The sequence below is a fragment of the Argopecten irradians genome, chromosome 6, assembly GCF_041381155.1.
Source record: "Argopecten irradians isolate NY chromosome 6, Ai_NY, whole genome shotgun sequence".
Taxonomy (NCBI): domain Eukaryota; kingdom Metazoa; phylum Mollusca; class Bivalvia; order Pectinida; family Pectinidae; genus Argopecten; species Argopecten irradians.
Window position 1 is genome coordinate 38,747,869 of NC_091139.1, and position 27,404 is coordinate 38,775,272.

The 27,404-nt window shown below is 33.6% G+C and overlaps 1 protein-coding gene across 3 annotated transcripts in view; it reads left to right on the top strand.

The window, feature by feature from the left end:
* The first annotated feature begins 100 nt into the window (after window positions 1-100).
* LOC138325825 (prostaglandin E2 receptor EP4 subtype-like) overlaps window positions 101-27,404 on the top strand; it is a 69,113-nt gene continuing 41,809 nt past the window's right edge. The window contains exon 1 of one of the 3 annotated variants that reach the window (XM_069271757.1): window positions 101-252. The gene's annotated coding sequence lies outside the window, so the exon portion shown is untranslated. Of the gene's footprint in view, window positions 253-17,005; window positions 17,068-26,581; window positions 26,846-27,404 lie in introns of those variants that run through there. The other 2 variants (XM_069271756.1, XM_069271759.1) reach the window with 2 other exon arrangements.

The window sequence follows — 27,404 nt, forward strand, 5'->3', positions numbered from 1 at the left end:
AACACATCCATGGCAGGAACTCAAACTAAACTGGCAATCTGGTGGGTGACGCAGGGATATTGAAATAGTTGTTTTAGAGGATGAGCTCATATATACTTCAATCCTTTAAATCAACAGTATTAGATTTGGTGTTTCGTTGGAGATAAAAGAAAGTCGGGATAAATATATATATAGCTAATCAAAATACCGCAAGATTAATACTGTCTTTAAATATACAGCACCTGCGAAGGCTAGGAACTATAGCCGACTAAGGTAAGTAATGGGTTATTCAGTCATTATACTTCATATATACTTGAATAATTCATTTGATGAATAAGGTTAATTGCATTTATTGTTAACAGTAAACATACCAAATTTAACGGTATCTTCTTTAATCCATTTTGTCACGAGTGACTTTTATACAATTATCTTTGATTTTATTGAGGTTTTAGTATTTTGCAGCGGCTTTGATCCTTGCGTGGTGAATCATAAAACTCGCGAAGAAATTCCAAAAAAGTTTCCTCTAATAATATAATACATATAGTTATAAATGGCATATATCATTTACCAGTGTTATTACATAACCTATTATATTTCAATAATATATGAACATACTGTGTGCTCATATAATAACTGTCTTGATTTTGTATAAACTTAATTAGTAGGGAAATAACCAATATGTGAGTTGTGACCAATAATATAAAAATACTACCTGCATTAGAGGCTGATAGTACCTATTATTATACCTCAAGTGAGAATCCTGCATTCTGATTGGTCGAGAGATATTTGGTATTTTACACTTTCACACGGCGGGTAACATTAAAACAATAGGAAACAATAGACACGTTCGTAGCAACCCCCTAGCAACGGATGATAGTGTATTTTTGACAGTGCAAAATATTAACCGCCCGAAAAGATGCGCACTCGTTTCTTTTTTCGACGCCATCTTTGTTTTTTGAAGCGACGCTTCAAAATTTATCTGGAGCTATTTAGTAATAGTTTTGCCAAATTAGTCTGTTTATCAATAAAAAAAAATCATATTAAGGACGGAGCTTTCCGTTCACGTCTTTTCGCTTACCGTCAAAGCGCTATATGTTGTTGATTTTTATGAACCAGTCGGTGATTAGGTGAACGGAAGACATGCGATTTCAAGCGTCTTCGTGACGTTGCTAATGTCAGCTTCGCCTCGGGTGACAGTGATATCCTCGGGGTGACAATAGGCACTGTCACCCTCTAATGCAGGTAGTATTTATATAGTCACCCCGAGGATATCACTGTCAACCCGAGGTGATATTCCGAGGGTGACACTAGGCACTGTCAACCTCTAAACTATTTTTCAAATATTTGCAATCCATTGAAACATTTTACTTAATTTAGCAAAAGTCGAAAAACTCACCGTCGGCAGTAAAATAACATATCAGCTTCTACTCAGTAGCACTGATTACCAAATACTAACAATAAGCATTCAGTGAAATATTTGTTTTGTCTTGTCTCATGCGTTTGTTAAAAGCTTAATGATTTTGTAAATCTCAATGAATTTTGTTTTCATCCCGTCGTCTGTTTACAACATTAGCAACGTCAGGAAGACGCTTGTAATCGCATGTCTTCCGTTTACCTAATCACCGACGGGATTAATAAAATCAACATGAGGCGTTTGAACGGTGAGCGTAATGGTGTAAATGGAAAGCTCCGTACTTAATTTGAAAAAAAAAGAAATTGATCAACAGACTTATTTCGCAAAACTATTACTAAATAGCTCCAGATAAATTTTGAAGCGTCGTTTCAAAAAGCAAAGATGGCGTCGAAAAAAGAAACGAGTCCGCGTCTTTTTCGGGCGGTTGATAGTTTGCACTGTCAAATATACACTATCACCTGTTGCTAGGGGGTTGCTACGAACGTGTCTATTGTCTCCCATTGTTATAATGCTAACGCCGTGTAATAGTGTGAAATACCGAATACATGAAATATTGTATCTCTCGACCAATCAGAATGCAGGATTCTCATTTGAGGTGTTATTACATTTTTAGCACATCCATGTTGTTACACATGATATCTTTGTTAACTGGACATCCACAGTTATCACCGAAGTGACCAGAATGGAGACAGACAATACTATTAGCGTATATTGATTATATGATTAATCAGATGAATGTTCAATCAGAGATGCTTGTTATTATTAGATAAGAGTTCAGCTATACAATGATTTACCCCTATGTACGTATGTATGTTGGCGTATCTATATTGAGACTAATGTCACCGATTGTTGGTTGAAGTTCCTGTCACTACCATTAAATGGCAGTTCATGACAACTATGATTTACCTCTGTGGACTACTAGGTGTTTACATATTTATATTGAGACTTGCCCCGTGTCACCGACTGTTTGGTACAGACTGTACTGTACCATGTCACGTTTGCGGACACTGTACTCATTTTACTTCCAAATAAAAAATAACTCACCTTTGTTGGTTCGCCACCTATATTTAGGTATTGAACATATGTATTATATTTTACATGGATCAAATATCATTTAGACAAACTGATTTTTTTTCTCTCCCATTCTTCACAGAGATTTCAAGTGGTGTAAGATTTTAGTTTCCCTGCTCGGGAAGATTCGTTTGACGAGACAAACGCTTGCATTGCATTCGGGTTGAGATATTAATGTTCCCTTGACATACATTTGTAAGATTATGTAAGTGTTTTAAAAGGTCGGTTTTCATTCTGATATTGTTTGCTGGTTATCGAAACAAATGGGACCGCCTTCTGATTTCATTGCTGTCGTTTATCTAAACAACAATAACTTGCCGTCATAGGTTTAGTGTTGGATGGAGTTGTCCTCTAGGATCTTGGCTTTCGATTTTTATAGACTGTAATGATATATAAATAATTGAAACCTATAATTGGGCATGTAATATTTACATTTTCACGGCAGTCCCAACATGTAACCCTACCAAGCGCAGTTGGCAGTCATATAGACAATGACCTTCAATCGCTTATTATGATGTCATTATTATTGTGACGTCATAATTGTCGTGCAACGATCACGGAAAAAGGCTTTTCAAATGACTGTTCCATCCTTGACGATAGCGAATGATTAATTTACTATAGATGCAAAATCCCTTCGTATTTCAAAATAAAATTTAAAAACTTAATCGAAATCCGGAATCACAGAGCTGCACTTTAAATGTGGAAACGAACTGACCATCGCCGACTCTGATCAAGATAAAGCAAACGCATTAGCGGACTATTTTTCAAGTGTTTTCACCGTAGAACCACAAGATGATATTCCCGTATTGAAGAAACTTAGCATAGAAAATCCATTTATTAACACTGATATATCAGAACTGGAAGTATTAAATATTTTGAAGTCATTAAATCCAACCAAATCACCAGGAGCAGATAATATTCACCCGAAAGTACTAAAAGAAACAGCGGACATACTAAAGACTCCTTTGTGTGAAATATTTAACTGGTCACTGAAAACAGGAGAACTCCCCAATACCTGGAAGGAAAGTCAGATAACTGCTATCCACAAAAAAGGAGACAAGAAAAATCCAGGGAGTTACAGGCCAGTAAGTTTGACAAGTGTTGTTTGTAAAACTATGGAAAAAATTGAGGAAAAGAATAATGGATCATCTAGATAAGAATAATCTTCTTAGTAAACAGCAATATGGATTCATCAAGGGAAGATCAACTATTTTACAGTTACTTAAAGTTATTGATAAGTGGACAGAAGTTATCGACCAAGGAGGATCAATCCAAACCATTTATCTAGACTTCATGAAAGCCTTTGACACAGTCCCACACCTACGGCTCATCGGCAAATTAAAATCATACGGATAATCACCTGAAATCATCAAATGGGTAGAAAGTTGTTTAACTAACCGGAAACAGCATGTATCGGTAAACGGAGAACTGTCAAAATGGATGGAGGTGACAAGTGGTACAGTACTTAATGCGTGTAACGTTCCCTCGACACGCACGCGAAACGAAAAACGAAAACGAAAAACCAAACGCAAACGAACGAAAACGCAAACGAAAAACGAAGAACGAAGAACGAAAAACGCGTTTCCCTAAACGAAAAACGCAAAACGAAAAACGCAAGCTATCGAAGATGAACGCAAACGAAAAACGAAAAACGAAAAACGCAAAACGAAATACGCAAACGAAAAACGAAAAACGAAAGGTAAAAATCGCCGAGACCGGAAATTAAACGTGATCATAGTAATCGATCGGCACAACGGTTGTATAGTGATCCGGATTAGTCTATATATAGTTACAGCTATATATAGTATCTTGGTACTTGTACACCTCGGCAAGCAATGTCACGGCCCAGGGCACAATTACAAAAGATTTGGTCACGGGTGTACTATATAAACAAAGGACGCATGTTTATACAATTTCATAAATGTACGTCCTTGCTGTACCGGCTTGCAAATACAATATTTTGTTCAAAGATACATAAATAATAAAATTGTAAGTGTAATAACATGAACAACACTGAAAACCATTGGCATTCAACAATAGGCATTTTATCAGTATCTTATAATATAAAAATACACTTGAAAATTATATAACTATAATATATACAAATACATATTTAAAAAAAAACATATATATATTTTGACATTGACAATCTTTTTCACGGGGGAAAATGGACTAATATGTTTCTTTCGAATAAAATTGTTGTATACGTATTGCACGTGGTATATAGACGACGAAAATCACTAGTCTTTCGTAAAGGTCTTTCGTAATTACTGTATCCCGATAATGAGTATAAAGTTCACCATACGGTTTACATGCATTGACGGTAATTTTAAGAAGAGGTCTTCAAATTTTTGAACAAATTATATTAGACATTCAATGTAAAAATACGTTAACATTTATGAAATTTAAGTCAACACTATAAATTTTGGACCACAAAATGTGTACAATTAGTGAAAAACAGTCTTGGGCGATTCTTTTGTAATTCATTATTATTTGTTCTTTGTTCTTAACTTCATATTACTATTATTCTGCAAATATGTTTCTGTCGTTATTTGGGTAATTACATGTACGTGGTACATATTCAAACACGATTTATGAAGGAATATGGTATCCAAATAACGCTGACTAATACATTACACATTTCAAATTATTCAGAATAGAATTAATGAGGCATATAGACAAGAGGTTATTAACAATGTATTTACTGTAATACAACATATGGTATACTGTAGAACCATTCAATTGAAAATATTTGTTATAATTTTATTTTATGATTAATCTATTGCATATGTTGTGATTTAAATGAACTTACTTGATGATGAATGTCACTTTCTATTCCAATGTCCATTACGATGTTTTACGCGAAACGTATATTTAGAAATACATGTAGTAATACAGAAGACCAAGTGTGTTTGTTTTAAAAGTTAAATTGTTAAGTGTTAACAATGTTAAATAATTACAAAATTCTGGTAAATTTATCCAAGGATTTATAAGTAACAACACCAAGGACTTAGATGACCACACTTATAAATCCTTGGTTTATCTATTTTGCTTTTAAGAAAAGGTGAGAAAAGTGAAAAAGATAAGACATTTGCTGAAAATTTAATATCCATGGTATACATGTATGTATCAGTCTCTTTAGTAATATAAATTGTATATTTGACATGTTGTAACTTGCACTTATGGACCGTCAACGGTATAAAATGAATTAAAATAACTCCCCTTTCAGAAGCCCGTCGGACCATGACCGAGACTGGGCGATTATTTATGTTAATTAATTAGTGTCACCTGATCACACCCAGCGGCAACGGCTAGACCGGAGCTCTGCAAATAACACGTGTCTTACCTGAGTTACGGTTCAGATGTTACCTGACTCACTGTACCGTAACGGGTACATTGTAGTGGGCATTTCTACGTGTAGAAAATAAATTTACATCGGGATATATTAGTTAGTTTCAATTGACCGGATCGTATTTTAATGTAATGGAGTATCTAAGGATTTATAAGTAGATATATACGTCCTTGATATACAATCCAAGTAAAAGATGTCCGTAAATTAATGTTACCGAAAATAGTTCATGAAATGCAGAGATATCGTATTTGTTTTACATTTGTACTAGGGTACATGTAATATTTGATAAACACGTATTTTTAGGAAAAGATGACATATACCTATAGCTCGATCGGTTAAGCTTCAGACTACACTACGTTATATACAGTACATGTACATGTACAAATTAAATGTACAGTAACTTCAGTAAATTATTAGAAATCCTGCACCCTGTTACATATTCTATATAATTAAAGTTTCAAATGTTTTGGAACATACATGAAATAGTTCTAGTGCTACACCGGCAGTTGACTCCATTTTTAGTTTTTGCTTGCGCATGCGCAACTAACAATTCCTATCAAAACGAAAAGAAGTACATCCGGTTGACGAAACGCAAACGCACGCAAACGCAAACGAACGAAAACGAATTCAAATAAAAGCTCAAACGCAAACGAACGCGAACGAACGCGAACGAACGAAAACGAATCCGGAAGCGCAAACGCAAACGAAAAACGATAAACGAAAGGAAACGCAAACGAAACTAAACGAAAGGAACGCAAACGAAACCCAAACGCGTTTGAGGGAATGTTACACGCATTAAGTACTGTATCCCTCAGGGAAGTGTTTTAGGACCGATTCTGTTTGTAATCTATATTATTGACCTTCCAGAAACTATTAAATCAGCAACTTACTTGTTTGCAGATGATACTAAACTTTTTAAATATAACGAAAACAAATCTACAGGATGATCTTAATCAACTCCAACAATGGTCTGATCGATGGCTTTTAAAATGTCATCCTGATAAATGTAAGGCCCTACATTTATATAAAGACACTTTGGAAGGAAGAATACAGGTACAATTAGAGGAGGTCTTGAAAGAAAAGGATCTTGGGATAACAACAGACAACAGCCTAAGTTTCAGTGAACATATTCATGGTGCCGTCAATAAAGCAAATAGAATAATGGGAACTATCCGAAGAACCTATAATTATTTAGATAATCAAACATTCTGTCTATTATATAAAGCACTTGTCAGACCACATTTGGAATATGGAGCCTGCATATGGAACCCGTACTTACAAACACAAATAAACGAGATAGAAAATGTACAAAGAAGAGCAACAAAACAAATACCGGGAATGAAACATTTAACCTATGAAAACAGGCTGAGGATCCTGAAGTTACCTACACTAAAAACACAGAAGGCTTAGAGGAGACATGATCCAAGTATATAAATTGATACATGGAGGATATGATCGAGTCGTCGTAGAGGGATTTTTAATTCAAAATAACAACAAAAGAACTAGGGGCCACTCTTTGACATTGTTTAAACGACGAAGTCGTCTAAATTTGAGAAAGTATTCATTCAAGGAGCGGATCATCAATCACTGGAACTCTCTTCCCGAAGCCGTGGTTACGTCACCATCAATAAAAACATTTGAATCTCGCTTGGATAAGCCTTGGGGGCAGCCCGAATGCTACTTTAATTATGAGATAGATAATACTGAACTTATTAATAGTCGGGATGTATAGTATGATTAGCGATCTGGATATATAGGCATTATGCCTGCGTCCAGTATTATTATTATCATTATCATTACAAGTTAACCGATACTTACATTATATATATCATTGGCTTCTTAGGTAAAATATGTGTTTTCGTTTAAATATCACATACAGTATATATAACAATAATGACAATAAAAAAACTAACCGAATTTTATAACATATATATGTATGATTCCTTTTTCACAAAAAAATAATACGGGCAGCCACTTGAAACGTCATGATATACACGTGCATATCAAAAGGTCTCCAATACTTTTAAATGACATACGTATCAACTTACTAGTAAACGTTTCGGTCATATTTTGCGTGCCCCTGTGTTTTGGCTGAGGCGACCAAGATTGCAGTCTACGGTCTCTGAATAGCAGTTGAAACTGCTTGTTTTACACATGTTCATCGAAATTTAACTGTCGAAAACAGATATATCTATATTTAATATCCCATGAAAAGTTACATAATATTAAGACCACGATCGAGAGCATCGTGGGTAGCGATAGGCCATGGACGTCTCCATGCAGGCGGGCGGTGTATGGGATTTGTAAATTATTGAGTCTAGATGAAATAAATGATTATTCTAATTACTGGTTTATGTAAATAATGAATGTACGTGCAATATTTCCAACGTTGGACTTTTTTATTTTGCTATGATTAATATCGATGCTGCTATCGTTTGTGCGATGAGATGAGATTAGGAAGTTTTGCCAAGTCATCTCGGTTTTCCCTGTCGACACCAAAGTAAAACTTGTATTGTTAGATAGTGACCGTGTATTCTGTTTATCCTGCAACTTTTTCATTATACATACAGAAGATGGTATTCAAAACGAAAGCAAATTGCCTGTTATTTACACGATTTCGCTCAAAGCGAAACGCTTCTTTGATGATCAAGAAAACATGCATTCACTAAACCGAATGAGTGTATACCCCTTTTTACTACTGCGGGAAATATGTAAGCGACGTCATTCCGATGATTGTGACGTCACTGTTTGGCGGGACTGACTGCCGTTTCATTCACTCCTACTAAAATGACGTCACTGGAATGTTCGGGATGAAGTCATCAAATTTAGAAATTGAAACAAACGAAAGAAATTTAACATTTATTTACTCATACCGTTATATTTTTCTATCGTAACTATTACAGGAAATTCTTAATATCCGGTATCGAGTTCTGTGCCCGACTAATGTCGATATAAGAGCTGAAAATGCATTGTTTCTTGATATTGTTCCGCTTCTTTTGTTGACTTTAAATTCGTAAAATGAACTTAAATCACGAAGGGCGTCTTAACGCTTGTTTTCAACGGGAATAAACATCGTAGTGATAAAGACCTTCCAAGTATGGCAACAGTGAATATTTGCATCCGGGAAATAGGGACACAAAAAGACGATTTTCTCCAAAAGTAAGTAAGTTACACTACATTAATTTTGCTGGAACACTTAAAAAATCGTTCTGATTTCCGAACAATTGGAATTATGAAGATATCTCTTACAGTATTTTTATTATTATTATTATATATAATGTAAGTTAACAAGCTAACCGATACTTACATTATATATATGATTGGCTTCTTAGGTAAAATATGTGTTTTCGTTTAAATATCACATACAGTGTATATAACAATAATGACAATAAAAAAGCTAACCGAATTTTATAACATATATGTAATATATATAATTCATTTTTCACAAAAAAAAATAATACGGGCATCCACTTGAAACATCATGATATACACGTGCATATGACATACGTATCAAATTACTTGTAAACGTTTCTGTCATAATTTGCGTGCCCCTGTGTTTTGGCTGAGGTGATCAAGATTGAATTTTACGGTCTCGGAATAGCAGTTGAGACTGCTTGTTTTACACATGTTCAAAGAAATTTAACTGTCGAAAACAGATATATCTAGAATTAATATCCCAGGAAAAGTTACATAATATAAGACCACGATCGAGAGCATCGTGGGTAGCGATATGCCAAGGTCGTCTCCTTGCAGGCGTGTACGGGACTCGCAAATTATTTAGTCTAGATGAAATAAATGATTATTCTAATTACTGGTTTATGTAAATAATGAATGTACTTGCAATATTTCCAACGTTGGACATTTTTATTTTGCTATAATTAATATCGCTGCTGCTATCGTTTGTGCGATGAGATGAGATGAAGAGGTTTTGCAGAGTCATCTCTGTTTTCCCTGTCGACACCAAAATAAAACTTGTATTGTAAGATAGCGACCGGGTATACTGTTTATCCTGCAATTTTTTCATTATACTTACAGAAGATGGTAATCAAAACGAAAGCAAATTGCCTGTTATTTACACAGAATGTTCATTCCGGTGATTGTGACGTCACTGTTTGGCGGGATTGACTGCCGTTTCATTCATTCCTACTAAAAGTGACGTCACTGGAATGTTCGGGATCAAGTCAACAATTTTAGAATTTGAATCAAACGAAAGAAATTAAACATTTATTTACTGACATCGTAATATTTTCCTATTGCAACTATTACAGGAAATTCTTATAATCCGATATTGGGTTTTGTGCCCGACTAATGTCGATATTAGAGCTGAAAATGCATTGTTTCTTGATATTGTTCCGCTTCTTCTGTTGACTTTAAATTCGTAAAATGAACTTAACCCGCGAAGGGCGTCAGAACGCTTGTTTTCAACGTGAATAAACACCGTAGTGATAAAGACCTTCCAAGTGAAAATTTGCATCAGGGAAATAGGGACGATTTTCTCCAAAAGTAAGTAAGTTACACTACATTAATTTTGCTTGAACACTTAAAAAATCGTTCTGATTTCAGAACAATTGGAATTATGAAGATACCTCTTACAGTATTTTTATTATTATTATTATATATAATGTAAGTTAACAAGCTAACCGATATTTACATAATATATAATTTTCAGTCATGTGGACATGACGTACATAGCAATTATTTTACATAATGAATAATTTGCGTGCCCCTGTGCTTGGGCTGAGGTGACCAATATTACATTTAAGGGTCCCGGAATAGCAGTTGAGATGGGTTGTTTTTATCTTGTACATACGTTCCTTCCACATATTCATAATTCTAAATACAACTGTCGAAGACAGATATATCTGGATCAAATTATCGATGAAAAGTTACATAATACATATGTATAAGACCACGATCAAGTGTATTGTGGGTAGAGATAGGCCTAGGACGTCTCCTTGCAGGCGGTATATGGAATTTTCAAATTATTATTTGCCTAGATGAAATAAATGATTTGTTTTAATGTCCATGAGACAGGAGTCATCTCGTCTTTCCGTGTCAACACCAAAATAAAACTAACAGGCCTATTCAAGGACACGTCCTTGGCCTAGCTACTGTAAGATACTGACCATGTATATATCCGATGTAAATCCTCAGATATATAATTATTTATTCTGTAGTAATAGAGCTACATGTACATGTAGCCCTCGCCAGATATTGTGAATAGTTTGAATAGGCATGTTTGCATGATATATTAAAAAAAAAAATTGAAAAAAAATTGCCGCCGGTGGAGAATCGAAAGATCAGAAGATCTGCACGTTAACACTAAACCAGATTTCTGCTTTTTTATATACAGTGATTTTTTTTATAAGAAGCAGATAACATTGTTGTATGATAGAGTATTTCCTTATAGGAAAAATAAAAAAAATGTTAATGTAATGTGCATGTAGCTGTTGTTTCAGCATGAAGAAAAGTGAAAAAAGGATAATAACACATTGATAACAAATCACAAAGTTTTTTGTTGTTCTTTAATATACCTGGTATACGATAATCTTTGTTATTTTATTGATTTTTTCTGATATGCTCGAACGTCGTTGAAGACACCCCCTGAGAGGAATGAGCTAGATTTCGCCGAGACGAAGCACACGCTCGTGTTACGTTGATACGGAGAAAACGACAGTTTTTATTTTATACCATGGAATATCAAAGTTATATTATGCATTGAGAAATTGTACAATACAATCTTTTTTAGATTATATCTTTCTACTGCGTATGCATCGTAAAATTCTACTAAGTTGCATGAAAAAATCACGATAACTGCAGGTACAGGTACATAGTAGGCCTAATGTTATACAATGCACAGTCGATGTCGAGAACAGATCCGATTTGATGCATTCAACTCAAATATAAAAAAATGAATGCTATAGCCGAAACCTTTTGGACTCAGAGATAGTCAAAGATCGCTTTTTTAATGAATAAGAAAAAATAAACACGAAAAAATCACGATAGCTGCTCGCAACCCAGTGGTACCGCGGTTTCATCGGTTTTCGACGGCGAAAGACCAAAATAGATTTTTTACACACAATGTCAAACATATTCAATTCAACTCATTAATTATATGTGTCAGAAGCATGTTAATGATGTTTTTTTGTGCAATATTTCATGAAATTCATCTACTAAACGAAGCCTTGTATCCACAAACGCTGTAAGATTTACATTGTAGCCTACGTAGGCCTACTGTTTCTTTTTGTCAAAGTGACGTTTAAATAATGAAATGTTCCAAGATAAAGTAACACTATTATTTTAAACTATGTTAAGCTGTATATGAGTGCAAATTGCCACCATAATACCGCAAATGAGTGCTTATTCAATCCTTCAAAACGTCAGCTTGCAAGGTCGAATCACCCGGGCTCATAGAGGACTAAAAAGTGACGTCATTGGAATGTTCGGGATCAAATCGTCAAATTTAGAAATGGTAATCAGAATAAAGAAATTAATCATTTATTTACTCACATCGCAATATTTTCATATCGCAACTGTTAAAGGAAATTCTTATTACCTGGTATCGAGTTCTATGCCTGATTAATCTCGATATTTAGTGTTGAAAATATCTGGTTTATTGATATTACTCCGCTACTTTTGTTGAGTTTGAATTCGCAAATTCGAAGGGCGTCAGAACGCTTGTTTTCAACCGGAATCAACACCGTAGTGATAAAGACCTTCCAAGTGGATTTTTTTCATCGACATAAAAAGTTGATTTTCTCAAAAAGTAAGAAAAATAAAATACATTAATTTTGCTGGAACACTAAAAAAATCATTCTGATTTCGGAACAGTTGGAATCATGAAGATACCTCTAACAGTAATTTTATTATTATTATTATATATTATGTAAGTAATTATCAAAATTATAACAGGACAGAGGCAAACCCAACATGAAGCTAGCGCTTCATGAAGTTTGCCTCTATCCAGTTGACATTCATATTGGCTATGTATGCCAAATGAAAGACGTTCAATGCTTAAATATATTGTTCCTCGCGTTACTAAATACGGTCAGCACTTATTTGTACATTAATGACTCTCCTTTAATCCCAAAACATGTACCTGTTATCACAAATAAATGGCCTTACCAATCCTAATAAAACCCTTTCCTAATCCGATTATTTTAACATCTACCATAGATTCCAAGCCTTCTCTAAAGGAAACAAAATCATGCCTTTTTGTTACCTCTTATGGAGACATAGACTTATAGACGGAAAACAAATGGATCTGGCATTTGGATGGAATTGGCTTTTTCCGTTCACACCGACGTCGATGACAATTACTTACTTTATAAAACCATCATCTTACCTATATTATATGTAACATTCGCCTAATTTGAACCAAATATATCCATGTATGAAAGTATTTGATATAGTTTTTTTTTAAATCTGTATTTTTAATCAGATTGGTTTTAAATCTATAATATTTTTTTTTTATGTTCAGTCGTTTATATTTTATTGTGTATGGCTCCTTCGGTACCAACAAAGATGGCTTTTCTCTCATTAATTAGAACGATAAGTATATCGCACATTTGAAATACTCAATATAATAAAAAAAATCTTTATCGATGTGACTATATATTGCGACTCATTTTCTGAAGCATAAGCATAATTTCTGATGTTCATAAGCCCGTTTGAAACAAATACTGTATACAGCAAAACAATCCGATTTCCATAGACGACAATGTTAAAGTTTATTGCTTTTCATGTTAAATAGAGTCTCAATTATGGTCTTATAACGCTGATTTTGAATGTCATCTCATACAACTCTAAATTTAAAAATTTAAAAATCGACCATCATGCTAAATTTTCTGGTGGTGCTACCATCTTGTAGTGAATTCCACGCCACAAAACTGTCACACAAGTTGCAGTCTTGGTTATCTTCCCCTGGCAAAAACAAACCTGGCCAATTCTAGAATTTTACATGTATTGTCCTACACACACAACAAACTTATAAAATTGATGAATACTGACAACGCGTACACATTCAGCACTCAATGGCTCATGTAACTTTCATTCAATAGTTTTGTTCTGTATATTACTTAATATGATATTAGCATGACTTAACAAAACAGATGGTGAATCATCCTCACATTGTATAAGAGTACTCCGGTAGAAATCCCCAAATGTGAAAAAAGTCATTTGCATCTTTTGCATTTAGTAAATCGCAATAGTACTTCTGATTATCACGACGTTTTAAAATTGCATAAATGCGTTTTAATTTTTCCAATTAAAATATCTGATAAAAAAAGCATTGATGACACTGCTTTTTTATACTGAACACATGTACATGGTGATTTCCTAAAAGATGGTCCTCCTCAAAAGTCCTTAGCTGATTATAAACAACTTTTTAGAAAACAAGTACATGTTAACAAGATGATGGTAATTACATTATATATGTGTCTTGATCATGAAATAAGGTTCAGGGAGGTTTTAAATGAAAAAGTTATATTTGTCTTTAGTATTGGCTTTCAATAGCCGAATTATCTCAATCAAAATCATTGCCTAACATGACTCACACAAAGACTATGTGTGAGAAACGTCATCTTGAATAGAAATATTCACAATCAAGATTATCGGTTTCATTTTATCAACTTGCTAATCGTATATTTACGTCACATGATACAGATATTGACATGGACAAATTGCACTCCGTAGTTCTCTATACTATCAGAAACATATAAGAGACATTAAAACTTTCTGTCCCCTGTCTAAATGTGCAAATATATTAGTCACTAGAAAACCACAGTATTGTCTACAGTCATTAGATTATATATCTATCAATGCTCTCCTCTTATTCTTTTGAAACTGTTTATACTATCAGATATATGTAAATCGAACCGTAAAATCTTAAAAAATACATAAATGTATGCGTTTTACTAATTGTAATCAAGACCCCTTAATTACGTCAAGAAATCTATTGACACTAGGATAGGTACACGTATCTATTAACTGTGACAAATTATATGTGGCCACAAATATACGTTTGTTTACCGCATCTGTTTCTTTGTTTGTTTGTTTGTTTGTTTATCATCTGGTGAGCATCAAGCATGATATCGACACGATGAGAGGATTGGTAAAAAGCTGCAATGGACCGGGGATATATCAAAATCTAATTTAATTTGATCCAAAGATATGCTACACTTTGATATAAACTTTTTCCTCGCCGATAACACTGTTGCATAATGAAAACGTTTCGAATTTGCCAGTCCCTTGAGGTTATTGGTTGACATTTTAGTGGAGCGAAGTTCTACGTTATAATATTTTGTTCACCTTTTTGCACTGATCCTGATATAAATGTAGTGCCACCGATGAAAAGTTGACTTTATCCACATCAATATAACTAGATGCATTTCCACATATCTGTGAATTTCAGCATGAACTCGACATCTTCTGAAGTACACGGTATCCTGTTATTTGGTAATTTAAGTCTTTAATTTGCTTTGATAGTAATGGTGAAAATACAAGTTAAAACTGCCATTTTAAGAAGACAAAAAATGTATTTTCATTTTTGATTATTTTTTTCATATCTTTGCGAAATACAAAAGATTCGCGTTATTTCGCGAGAGAGCTGAATGTTCAGCGACCATTTATGTTAACTGATATCTAATTGTATGATTGTCAGTAAGTTAATATGTATGTTACCGTATATCTGATTGTACGATTGTTAGTAAGTCAATATTTATGTTACCGTATATCTGATTGTGTGATTGTCAGTAAGTTAATATGTATGTTACCGTATATCTGATTGTACGATTGTTAGTAAGTCAATATTTATGTTACCGTATATCTGATTGTACGATTGTTAGTAAGTTAATATTTATGTTACCGTATATCTGATTGTACGATTGTTAGTAAGTTAATATTTATGTTACCGTATATCTGATTGTACGATTGTCAGTAAGTTAATATGTATGTTACCGTATATCTGATTGTACGATTGTCAGTAAGTTAATATTTATGTTTACGTATATCTGATTGTATGATTGTCAGTAAGTTAATATGTATGTTACCGTATATCTTGTTGTGTGATTGTCAGTAAGTTAATATGTATGTTACCGTATATCTGATTGTACGATTGTTAGTAAGTCAATATTTATGTTACCGTATATCTGATTGTACGATTGTTAGTAAGTTAATTTATGTTACCGTATATCTGATTGTACGATTGTTAGTAAGTTAATATTTATGTTACCGTATATCTGATTGTACGATTGTCAGTAATTAATATGTATGTTACCGTATATCTGATTGTACGATTGTCAGTAAGTTAATATTTATGTTTACGTATATCTGATTGTATGATTGTCAGTAAGTTAATATGTATGTTACCGTATATCTGATTGTACGATTGTCAGTAAGTCAATATGTATGTTTCCGTATATCTGATTGTACGATTGTCAGTAAGTTAATATTTATGTGTTTACGTATATCTGATTGTATGATTGTCAGTAAGTTAATATGTATGTTACCGTATATCTGATTGTACGATTGTCAGTAAGTCAATATGTATGTTACCGTATATCTGATTGTACGATTGTCAGTAAGTTAATATTTATGTTTACGTATATCTGATTGTATGATTGTCAGTAAGTTAATATTTATGTTTACGTATATCTGATTGTACGATTGTCAGTATGTTAATATTTATGTTACCGTATATCTGATTGTACGATTGTCAGTAAGTTAATATTTATGTTAACGTATATCTGATTGTACGATTGTCAGTAAGTTAATATGTATGTTACCGTATATTATCTGATTGTACGATTGTCAGTAAGAGCACTTGATCGCGAATTTATCTATTCGAGACTTTTGATGAAAATAATAAAGACATGAAGAATATTTTGTACAGTAAAGGGGTTTACATCAGTTTCGAGCTTGATAAACGGAATTAAAACAAAATGTCATCTGCTCATTTGACTCCAAGTGGACGACTAAGGACATAGCACTAATATCACTCAATCACTTTCCATACGAATACCTACACAGGATATTGACTAGAACAACTTGAGATCTTGAGTAAAAATGCATAGTCATCATGACGAGAAACTTAATTACGAAATCTATCATTACGAGAACTAGGTATTTCCCGTAGGATATAATTAAACTTTGAAAGTGTCATCACTATTTAAGCATGTTCTTGAAGCCGACATTCATTGTGCCTTTTGATTGCTGCTCTTAACTGGTTAAATCGTAAAGGTATGATCATGAGGTAAGCAAAATGGAACCATTGTAAGCATGTTTATATATTTACTATCTCATTGCAATCTACTATTCTGTGTTTGCACATTACAGCGTTATCTGCCCTTGTTAATACGTATTGTTATTGATATCCGTTTGCGAATGTATACGTAACATCATATTTTCCAGAGAATTCCTTTCACAAAATAATGACGTTACAATAAATACCTGCCCACAGGGGAGGTTACTCTACTCTGTAATATTACACACTTGATAAGATATGAGCTTGCAGATAATTGACGGATCGCAAGCTGTCAATCAAACTGGACGTGACTTTGCATTTTGTATAGTGTAAGCTACGATGTTTGCTCCGAGACTGAATAGGAACACGAACGGTTGCGCGAATTCGGCTTGGTTATGTAACACCTGGCGATCGGTCAATTGATTCTCATGGATGCGGTAGTAAGTGTCGAAGACTTTTTTTTTGTTTCATCAAATCGCAGGCAAAACGTTAATGCAATTGGTGTGTCTAGTTATGATTCAATAACAGTCAAATAATACGTTCATTTCTGGTTGCCGTGTTTAAAACGGCATAAACTCGATAGAATAACATTAAAGTCAAGCTGTGCGAATAATCGAAAGATATTGCATTACGTTTAAGAAAGTCTGTGTTTCAATTAATTTCGTAATGTTTTTAGAAATTTTTTCAAAAATTGTTTTTTAGTAATGTGAAATTACACTGTTTGATAACAATCATTGTAAATGTTATAACCAATCGACAAAAATTTTATATCATGCAGCTGCATCAATTACCCATTGGCCTAAGTAGAATGTGAGAAGTAAATTACTTTCATAAAACATGACATTTGTAAAGTTTTAATGGAAGAGAAAGACAGGCTAAATATACATCCGATTTTATTTACATTTAAACCCGCCTTTAGTGCCATACAGATGCTAACTAATACTAGGACCTGTCTGATATGTTTATAATTAAATATTTATCCAAACCCTAATTATTTTAATTTTTGGGACCGTAGTTGACAGCCGCGTTGATTAATTTTTGGTAGCGCGGTTGATGGCGGACTTGATTAGGTACTCCCATTTTCTACCACAGGTTCGCGCGTACTTGTTGTTATTTTACACATCAGTATATCTCCGACTGTAATCCAAACATCACCTACACACCAATCACGACACACCTTGACCACTTCCCCATACTGTACCTGTGTATATGTATCTAGCTGTATATAGAGCCGTTTATTACGGGATCCATGGACAGTTGGTCAGTGGCTGTTTACATTGTGTTTATATAATTCCATTTCAATCACCATATAGTATTCAAAACGCCCACGAAATACCCTTTTTAATCTGTTAATAAATCACGAGCTGTTGTCCAAGTTGGTATGGCTGTTTATAGACTTTTTCATTACGCAATGGTTTATTATATTATTATTATATTCTCCATCTACATATGAATTTTTTTTTTACAAAGGGTCACACTAGTATAAAAAGGTATGACTTCAATAAAGTCTCAATAAAAAAATTGTTTGTACTTTAACATCTCTAAGTATGGCGACATTTTACAGTAAGTTCGTTCTTACATTTATATCAATAGTTTTTCATGATATAAATGTATGAACGTTTGTCATTGTATGACCAGCTTCGCGTCTATGAAGAATGTCCTTCCAGTTTGTCTTTGACTTCATAAACCCAAAAGATATTGATAATAATGCTGAAATAATAATATTGAAATATGTTTATGCAAATGGTTATAATTGTTATAAATCTGTTTAAGAATGTCTGTGCTTCTATCAATTTTATAATCTTGAACATTTGAAGCCAAGAAATCTTAACGTGTTTCACTCCATATTGTAAACGTCGGTTAAAGGTTGTCTTCAGTCATATTCATTATACCGATCTAAGATTCAATCGCATACAACTCAAAAGATATTAATTCATCTATGTAGAACCTCACTTTAAGAGAACACCAACAATAAAGTATAGCACTCGTGGTGGTTTCATAGAACGAATAGAAGTACTAGTATACAAAAGACATATATGTTCATGTACTATAAAACAAGGTTACGATTGTATGTCTTTCTCCTACGTCTTGTACATGATGCTTAGGCTTTAATTGATGATTGGTGCATGTTGTCTATTTCAATGGAAACTCCATAGAAATATGGTGAATATTTACATTCACTTGACACTTCTACTATAACTGACCAAGAAGACAATTGAAGTTTATGGGGTATTTTTGACACCCAAAATGTGACCATTATGGCGTCACTAATGTTGACATGGTAACGTCAGCTGATCACCGTCAAAATGGCTGTTCCATATTTTTGATAAAATTGTCGTTGATATGCTTAAATAACAACCATGTAAAAAAAAGAGTTTTGACAAATACAGTGAAAATAAAAGATATGATTTGGTGAATTTGTGAGAAACCGATATTTGTATAGCGCAATAACCCTACATCTTGAGTATGTTGTACGTATACATTTCCGCCCTGGTAGATAAGTAAGTGACCGACCTCTGTCAGTGATAAATGTTGTCCCGCCATAACTAATTAGCATCCGTAGTCATCACCACCAATATTACTAACGATCGTGTGTTTGTGTTGCGGAAACTCTAGTCCGATATCCGGTTTGTCGACTACGCGTTTCTTGTGGCCTGCTAAGTGGTGAGAGGATAATCCAATCGCTGAAAATAAATACATCATGGGTATTGTTGAATGGCTTGTTTTAATTTTCATATATCATGTAACGGTATGATATTGATTTCACATTTCAAATTTGGTCACCGTTAAATATAATGAGCTAGTCAAATAAATCAATAACCATGCATCACATGCAGAATGTTTTTGTGTAAGGTATGATCTGACCATCTGATGACCCTTTATCTACAATTTTCATATTTATATGTCACCATGGCGAAAAATTGAGTTTTTTTTTAACAAGACCCAATCTGCTACAAGCTGTTACCAATAAACCAAATTAATGTAAGCACTGCACGGTAGACAGCTCAGGTTAAAACTCATCAATTAATGTACTGATTTTTCCCCATTTTATATGTGTCGAGATTATATCTATTTAAAGTGCACTTATTTGACGGTTGAGTAAGTTCACCTACGTCAGATATTGTATTGTTTATTTTACTTTCAATGTGTAGTATCTGTGATCTGTATCTCGCATAGCTGTAGGCACTGATAGGATCTTAAAAAACAATTTAATAACATCGATGTCATATCAAGAAATGAACAAAAAATGTTCTGAATTGTATTGACAACCAACATGGTTATCCACAAAACAAATGATAAAATACTGTTTTTCATTAAAAAACAACAACTTGATACTGAGATATTAAAGAAACATAGTAAAATATAAACACAGTGAAAAACTTGTTTATGGTTTTACCACATTGTATGTAACACGTTTATTTGTCACCATCATTTAAAATCGTATGTGGCATTTCGTTGCATGGAAGTCGGATATATCGTTAAATGACTGCAATTAAGTGTCCATCTTATGAATTCACTAGCAATATTGAGATGGAAGGCTATTGGAACATGAAGAACACCTTGACATATGGTCACTGTGCATTGTTATCCATTGTAAACAGATTATGTTTTTCGTTTCTTTAATGAAACTGTTTTTATCTTAATGTGACAAGTGTACAATAGTCTTTGTGTATCGATTGGATAGCGTTTTATTCAGTACGTCACACTTCGAAATACAGTAACTTTAATATGCCCTGAGTCTCTAGACAATTATGTGAGACCGTGATCATTTCAGCAAGTCTCTTGCCAACACATCCTTCTGATTTATAACCGATTAGTGAGTATTATTTCCGAGAGAGTGATGTAGAAAGTTTGACATTTTATAAATCACTATGGCAATAGATTACTGCAGTAGATTACTGAAGACAGAAATCCTTACTCCTCTAGGATGGCCGTCGGCTGTTCTGACAGCATGGCTGACCATTAAATGGTTACTTGTGTTTTTGTTTGACATTTACATTATCTAAAGTGGGCTCAGACGTGCGCAATGCAATGTGGAAAAACAGTGTTGTATAAATGGTTAAGAATTACTATCCATCATCAGTTGGGGACGGATGACGTCCAATTATCGTACATGTTCTTACTTATGATCGGTTGTACTTGGTTTCATTTTGACTGTGATGGATAGTAAAAGCCAGTAAACATACGGTCGAGAAATGAACCAACTTTTCTTACCATCTTTTGACAATATATTGAGGGACTGCTTGAATTGGGGACATGTTTAATTCAGATTATATTTCAGTATTTCATAGAATATTTATATAATTTCTTTATCTACAATAACCTTGATTAATCGCCAGACAATTGATTTATGAAATACTTAAATCAATAATCAGACTGATTAAGCATCATCTAGTACAACACTATTTAGGATGATAGAATGCATCATGTAGGATAACAAGTTACCTCAATTAAAATCTTATCTGGTTTCTGGAGAATCCCTATCTTCATAAAAAAATATTCTGATCTTCAATGTAAATTTAACAAATATCTCTTGATTTTTTGACGTAGCTTAATGTTCTAATGTATTATCATGCCACGACATTTTCTTGGAAGACTATAAGATGGCGATGTGGTTAAGATCAGATTTACAGACCTATTTATCATCAGACCTATAAATCACCTCTGATTGCCAATGAGGAGTACATGTACTGAATTATGGTCGATGATTTTTCACCGGGTACTCCGACTTCCCTCCACCACATTAATCTGGCATGTCCTCAGATAACCCTACCTGTCTTATAGCACGTTACACCAAGCGAACTAAAGCTTTTTATAGCGTATCTTTACAGACAGAATATCCAGTCGCTTAACCGTAAGAAAAAGGGGAGCTAAAGTTGGAAAATGAAACGCACAAATGTATCAAATAATTAACTGACCTTGGTATTTATTTTAAAAAGAAGCGGATGTACATCTGACATGCACGATTCTTATATATAAGTGCGAACCAAATTCAAATCTCCAGCACAAATACATAGATATTTTTATAATGACTCTGATGTTTAACGCTATAATGAAAATGTTTGGAAAGGTCTTTTGATACTGTAACAGTAAGTTATTTTTTCTTTGACGGTAATATAATGCAGATAGAAATATGTTTGTTGCACAGACTTCTTTATTAATGCCAAGATAAACCGAATAATTGCAAAATACAGTCAAACTTGTCTATAAAGATCACCTATAAGCTAACGGATACAAGAAAAAAAGTTATTTCTATAGCCAAGTTGTCTTCATACACAAGTTCAATTTTTTGGAAATTGGTGATTTGGAACTATAGGAAAGTGGTCTTAACACAAGCAGTTGGTCTTTGTACAGAAGTGGTCACTAAGTTCAACTGTGCCACAAACATTGGAACAGCCGATTATTAGTTCTTTAATGGATTTGAATAAAGCTTAGCAACATAGTACATGTTTATATATATGTATCCCTACCATTAATAGACAAATATCAAACTCACAACAATATCAGATTTGTTTTTATATTATCAATTACTTGATTTGTAAACGTCATCTTTGTTATAGGAAGCTATTGGTTACAGTGCTTTCAATTTCAAAATATGATATTTCCATAAATATTGATTCGCTTTCAACAGTCTGTAAAAATCAATAGGTATGACAACATAAGAAAATAAAAACTGCACCAGGAAAACTATAAGCTTTATCAGGAGTAGAAGGATGGAAACTGACAGCTTGACAGACTAATGGTAAACCTATGACTGACACATCGTCGAGACATCCTTACAATCCTTCCCTTTTCCATTAATTCTATATATGGATAGTTTCCGTTGTGTTCTGTATAAAAGAATGCTTTATCACTGTTTTTTGTGTCTGCAGGTATGGTGTCACTATTTTGTCTGGAAGGTTATGTGTAAGTACTGTATCTGCAAACTCCTTACATGCCCAAAACAAGCGAATGTAGCTTTGGATACCATTTTCCTTTACATAGCTTTCCCAATACTATCTTTTTCGACATCACCTCATTTTGACCTTAAAACAAACTTTCATCATGTTAGCTATCAATCGAAATCTTTACACCACCAAAATAACGTTTATATTGTTTATAGGAAGATGTACTACCTTTGACCTTGGAATTCATTGTTCCACGATCGAGTTTTCAATGTTTATACTCTACATAATTTTACTCTTCAATGCATTGAATGTGGGCACTGTTATGAGATATGATATGTTTTGCGAAAACTCTCAATAATGTTATTTTAACATTAACTTGATTACCATCTTTATTGAAAACTTAATAAGCATACATACAGAAAATGCACTGAATTTTACTCTAACTATCAAAATGTAATGTATAGGGGTCCTAACCCAGGAATGGTAAGGAGCGAATCTGACAAATCTAAGGCCTACAGATTAGTTCTAATTCATCATTTTTAACGACAAAGCAGGCCAACTTTAACATTTAGACATTATTCGAGTACGTGTCATTTGTCTGGGGGTGTGCTGGCATTGATATATCGATGACGTGATTTACTGGAAACGTTATCTCATGACTGTTTCCTAAATATTCAAATAGCTTCCACATATACATATACCGCGGCCTTCTTATTAGATAGATAGATAGAGTGTAGAGTGCACTGAGCCGTCTAATGGGTTTACATCGTGACTAAATCCACAATATCAACTATTGACCATGACATGGTCACCAATTACAGTAGAATATAGAAGACTGGTCACGAAAAACTCAGGTACTAATTGAAATAGGCCAAACATCGAAATGCAGGTTTTTTTTAAAAATATTTATATAGAGACTATACTAACAGAGCTGGTTCTGTTGTACTGTATTTATTTACCAGTTAGCATGCAGTTCAGATATCGGCTGAAACTAGATACACATTTATAACTATGTAGTCATTATCTTTGGATATTCATCTACGATGAAAATGCAAATACAACGAATAATATATTGATTGCAGTAGGTAGAATTTCGCTTATATTCCTAAAAAATGGGATCAGATAATAACATCAATGCTCTATGCGAGTGTATTTAGATACATTAAGATGAAGGTATTGTAAATAAATGATGGTCAGCTCTACGATGGATGAAACAATGTGATGATTTTTGAATTAGAATTTCGCTTATATTCCTAAAAAAAGGATCAGATAATGACATCAATGCTCTATGCTAGTGTATTTAGATACATTAAGATGGAGGTATTGTAAATAAATGATGGTCAGCTCTACGATGGATGAAACAAAGTGATGATTCAGTCCTTTGATTTCTTTGTTTTACAGCGGTTAGACATATGCTCCTCTCCTCGACTTGACTTAAATGTTAGGAAAATCCAAAACTCCGAGAAAACCAACAAGGTCAAGCAGGGAACCTATTATATCTTCGATCGGGTAATTGAACCCTTTGTCCTTGTCGGCTGGTAGGAACCGTCCTATACCACATAGAAGTATGATGATGGTAAAATAAACTACTGTAATTTATGAAAATTGTTGGGACACTAAAATGAAATATGTCGTCAGATGGAAACTGTTAAGATTATCGATATCATGATTATAGAAATATTATGGCTACAATAAAACAGATGACATATGCACACGATTTATGACGCACAAACATGGGAAGATGGTGGAGTAAGGCGATGTGTGGAGAAACCATAACCCTGTAGGTACTAGTGCTCTGTAATAACGAGAGATATTGAAAATATATAGACAATCTCATTTTAAAAACATCAGAACTACTCACACATCAGAATTATACAAACAGACCGATGAGGAGATCATACGTTTAGAAATGCTTGAATACTTGAAGACATTACAACTTAAGAATCATTAAACACTGGAGACATTAAACTGTAAAGACATCAAACTGTAAATACATCAGAAACTTTACAGACAATAAACTGTAAATACATCAGAAACTTAACAGACATCAAACCGTTAATACATCAAATCTTTAAATACATCAAACTGTAAATACATTAGAAACTTTACAGACATCAAACTGTAAATACATCAGAAACTTTACAGACATCAAACTGTAAATACATCAAAACTTTACAGACATCAAACCGTTAATACATCAAAACTTTACAGACATCAAACTGTAAATACATCAAAACTTTACAGACATCAAATTGTTAATATATCAAAACTTTACAGACATCAAACCGTAAATACATCAAAACTTTACAGATATCAAACTGTAAATACATCAGAAGCTTTACAGACATCAAACTGTAAATACATTAATACTTTACAGACATCAAACAGTAAATACATCAGAAACTTTAAAGACAATAAAACCGTAAATACAACAGAAACTTTACAGACATCAAACTGTAAATACATCAAAACTTTACAGACATCAAACCGTTAATACATCAACCTTTACAGACATCAAACTGTAAATACATCAAAACTTTACAGACATCAAATTGTTAATATATCAAAACTTTACAGACATCAAACCGTAAATACATCAAAACTTTACAGATATCAAACTGTAAATACATCAGAAGCTTTACAGACATCAAACTGTAAATACATTAATACTTTACAGACATCAAACAGTAAATACATCAGAAACTTTAAAGACAATAAAACCGTAAATACAACAGAAACTTTACAGACAACAAAACCGTAAATACATCAGAAGAACGGTGAAGACATAAGACATTTAGAGACACAAGAAAGGCAAAAAATTTAAATATTGAAAGACATCATACTGTGGTGACATCATGCTTTTGGCGATATCAGAATGTAAAGTCTATGGGGAACAACCAACTAAATAAAAAAGAACTTCGAAATGGCCCTTGTGTATACAGATTTGAGCCCAGGATAGAATTTTAACCCGGCCGCTGATTGGCTGGCTAATTATGAATTTCAAAAGTAAAAATGTTTTCTGAGAGGCAATTATTCCTAGATAACCATGACATGAATTTGGAAATTCATATTTAGATTTAGGTGCAAAATATCAATTTTGATAATGAATAGGTAAAAAAATTAGAATTTCAGGATTTTTAGTGCAAAATGCGCCTGATTTCAACATAGCAACCCTGGTTGGAGTTTGACCAGAAGGAGCCAATTTTTTTTTCTATGTAGTGTTATATGAGAACTAAGACTTTAATTATAAAACACAATAGCTAACTAATATTCATTTGTTTTAATCATACAGTACAAAACTTTAACAAAGTTTAACACTGTGGTCTATGTAAAATTATTTAGTTGGCTGTTCTCTTTAGAACTTAGCATACGATTTTGGCCTAGATTAATCCAGGACGTCAATAGGTGTTTTTTGTTGTAGTCAATCCATATCCTATTTTAAGCCTCCACGTCTTGTAAAATTAGCCCGCCCGTTATCATGCATCTGTTGTATTTTTTTATTGCGATATGGTAGATTGCTGGTTTTACTCTCTATGAAGTTTTTCTCTCTCAGTGTTTCGTAAAGGAGATTACAGATACCAGTACTATTTCTCATACTGACTATAGGATTACACATTACTACTCGTGCATATAACTATGGAAATTACTATCTCGAGTTTTAGTACTACAGATTTGGTGCTACTGTTAATACCATCGAAGGATTAAAGCGTGTGTTATCTTATATACACATAACGAATACTTCACCATATATCCAGATACTAGTAAAGGAAATAGAACGGATGATGTATCGGCGGGATATCGGGGGAAGGAGGTTGTCTACGGACATACCGGAAGTGCTATAAGGAACACAGGGATGGATGATGTTAATTATTGTTTATTGACCTAGCGACGATACGTTGGTAAGTGGCTGATATCACTCAGGATTAGTTGTTAATATTCTATACCGGAATCTGTGTTGCTAAATATGATTAGAGGGAAGGTACCCATAGATGCGATGAACAAGCTTAAGGCCTTGACCCCTCTTGGAGATAAAGTATCTTTGCCATAAACAAATGAATTTGTTTAAGTGTTGGGAATTTATTTCCATTTGCTCTTAAGACTGATTATATGCATGATATAAAACTTAATATAATAAATTGTTTTGAGACAATCGTTTAAAATTAATAATTACGCTCCAAATATTCTGTTTCATTTTCGAATTATACTTTCGAGTCGTGTCTTTTGTTGAATACATTGTATGAGAGCTTATTTTGGTGCCTTGCGATAATCTTTTAGTTTTCTTGTTGCGATTTTTGGACTTCCTGTGACCTTTTCTTTTGACACGCGAAGTAACGCTCACACATCTGGAACGCGTGGTCCACCCACCTTAATCTTTTCATGAGATTTCTAGCGGGCCTTAATGTATGATCTTGCCTTATTACTTTTTTTCCTATTGTAATGTGATTTGTTTTGTAAGAT